The following is a 3,466-nucleotide window of genomic DNA, read 5'->3' as shown; positions in this document are numbered from 1 at the left end:
TATTCTCATGTCGTACATTGCTTTATCATTTCTTGATCCTGAAAGTTGCTATAACGCACAAGGTATTAGCAATTTCGCTTTCATGTGCACATTTGAAACTAAGACAACATAAGGAAGGACATTTGATTGATGCTTTCATTTTTATTATCTTACAGCTTATTGAACGGCTGAATCTATGATTACACATATCCCATACGTCAAAGTGTCATCTCAGCATTTCTGACGTATTCCATATCGAATGGTAAGGAGCTGATCAATTCGACGAAGAAAATATATCAGAAGAGACTTCACTCCCAAAACATTAGACTTTTAGATTATTTGCCAATCATTCTCTATTTAGGGAAGAAATACATATATATACACATAACAAACACACCGGTGCATCTGGACGTCTACACACGCAAACACATGTACACTTAGAAGATGCATCCCAGTCGTTTCCAAACTTTTTTCAGGAGAGGCATGTATCAATTTCAAACAAATAAAATGCACTACGTTTTGTCAGTATAGGCTCTTCTGACTGCAATACATTTGTTGTAGGACCGCCCTTACTTCGTGTAGGCCCCCACGAAACTCATTCAAAATGAAGGTACCCATCTCCTTAACCTTCAAAAGGGTTGACTATGAGTTTCTACTTTACCTAAGGGAAAACCAAAAGTCATGGGAGTCACATATCGACTGTAAGTGTGGTGAGGAACAGATTTGATGCCCATTTCTGTCAAGTAGTTGGTTTCCGAGATGTTCGTCACTAAGCCCCCTGAGAATAAGTTTTGTACAGTTGCCGCACCAACACAGAACTGTATGTTTATTGTCATCAAAGACACAGTTTGGTCTTTATTCTGAAGATTGTGTATTTCCTCGACCAGTTTTGATGTTCTGATATTTGTTCTCTCTCACACCTCACATCGTCTCTCATCTCCTCTCTACCGTCCTTGAACCTCTTGTGTCAGAGAAGAAGTTAATCCATAAGAAGTCTGGAGCATTTCTTAAGTTTCTGTAGCGTTTTTGCCAAGTACATCAGAATGGGCTAACGCATATTGAGCATCCGAACGACCTCACTGCATTGTGAAAACAAGTCAGCTATGACAGGCAGTTTTTAGCATAGTAAAGTGTATTCAAAGTGCTGTGGCTGCTGTATCCTTCAATTTGGAATAAAACAAAATCTGGCAGGTCTCTTTATTCGGTGTACAGTAATGATATACAAGATTACATGTATCTAGGTCAGTTGTAACTTTCTCTCCTAAAGCAGTGACACAATTTCTATAATGCAACTCGTGTATACTGGGTGATTGGGCTACATTAACAGTTTACATTAACGGGGGAAAAAAACCAAAGTAAATGTTAAATATCAAAATATATGAACCAGATTCTTGAAACGGTTCAATTACATATCAATTGATTTCATGATTAAGAGGTAATCCCTTTTTTCTATCATCAGTGTAATATAACCCAATCAATGTAAATAATGATATTTAATTGAACCGTTAGACCGGCGCATGTTTATACTTTATGCTGATATCGTTAGGTAGATTTTAGACGTTGAAATTTTTTTCTAGCGACTTGTGTGCGTACTCGCTTGCCTTTAATAAACATTTATAAATTGATTAATTTAACTTTAACAGGCTAAATGCATGCTAACTACCTGATAAAATCTAATATAGATTGTTATCCTTAATTTTAAAATATATCAAAAATATATAATCTCACTCAAACCAAAACCATTAACTGCTGAATTATATGGTTATTAACACGCGGTCGAATTCAACGAAACCAGATTTTTTTAATTTTTATTCTGTATATAAGTACGAACGGTGTATTTGCGCTGTGGAGCCGTTCTGTTTCATGGGTATGTATTTTGTTGATTGAGTTATATTACACTGATAACAAAAAAAGGGATTACCCCTTAATCTTGAAATCAATTGATATGTAATTGAACTGTTTCATGAATCCGTTTCATTTATTTGCACGAGTACGGCGCGTGTTTATACTTTATGTTGATATCTTAACGTAGATGTTAGACATGGGCGTCTTTTTCTAGCATATTGGCGACTTGTATACGTATTCGCCTGCCCTTGATATATAGATAGATAGATAGAGAGAAAGAGAGAGAGAGAGAGAGAGAGAGAGAGAGAGAGAGAGAGAGAGATCAACGAGGAGAAACTGCATAACTTTTGTTTTCAATATTTTAACTCTTCTTTTATTCCCCTTGAATGAATGGATGTACACTTGTGTACCTCTTTTACTAGGCGTCTTTCATACAAAATTTCGCCATATTTATGAAAGCTGTATTTGAGTGATCATTGCGTAAGTGTTTATGATGATAGTAAACTACACAATCGTGTCGGTCGCCTATCATATTTGCCACATTCTTCTCTCTTAAAGACGAAAGCAGAACTCTAAAATTAAGAAGACATCATGGATGAAATGCTTTCTGTAATGATTCTTCTCCCCCAGGTGTCATCTTGGGATAAATAAAAACATTAATCTCGTACACAAGTGTACATCCAATAACTTTATTCCTACCTAAAACCGAAATTGGACTGGTGTATAACAGATTAACGATGTACCCAAACCAATTATCAGAAAAATCTCATTCATTCAAGTTCATTTTTAAATATATTGCCAGGAAAAAATATAGCACTATTTTTATACAAGTGATGTACGTTTTCAAGATTGCGACTTGAAAACCTTGTATTGAGAATACAAATACATTATGTAACCCAAAACGCAGCCTAGATAAAGCTAAAATTTAAATGATGTGTATAATAAAATTAAATCAAATAGAAAACAAGTAGTAACTCCAGATGTAACAGAAAATGCCAGATATTTTAAGAATATCATTCAAAATATTTTGTAATCGAATACACAATATAGTTCAGATTACTTTAGTACATGATAATTGATTTTCATATTGAGTGAAACAATAAGTTTTTAGTTCACCTCGAACCACACTAAATCGCAAGTTCGAAAAAGAATGAAAACTTTAAAAGTGTATGGACAGCGTTTTTGCTCTACAAATTTCATCAAAAACATTTCAAACCGCTTTTCATTGTGCTATTTGCCACGATTTGCCCATATCGGCAGCAATAAAACACATGGAATTGAGGTCATATTTCATTTCATCTCCTGACCAGTTTGCAATTATGGAATAGCTTCAAAGGGGACTAAATTTCATTTCTTTCTAATTACAGAATTGGTCCATACCCAATGTCAAAAGCCAGGTCGTTATAGGCTTCAGATGGTAATGCTACAGAGTGCAAGAAACAAGACACATATTTTGCAACGGCATTACGGTTGCCATTTAAAAAATAGATCAATATTTGAAACCTCACAAATATGAACTTTGAATTCAGCATCTGTCTTTAGTCACTATTCAAACATCGCGCGTGCATAACACACACACGCGCGAATACACACACACACACACACATACACACACACACGCACCCCCCCCCACATATATATA

The sequence above is a fragment of the Octopus bimaculoides genome, chromosome 3 (assembly GCF_001194135.2).
Source record: "Octopus bimaculoides isolate UCB-OBI-ISO-001 chromosome 3, ASM119413v2, whole genome shotgun sequence".
Taxonomy (NCBI): Eukaryota; Metazoa; Mollusca; class Cephalopoda; order Octopoda; family Octopodidae; genus Octopus; species Octopus bimaculoides.
This window is presented reverse-complemented; position numbering follows the sequence as displayed.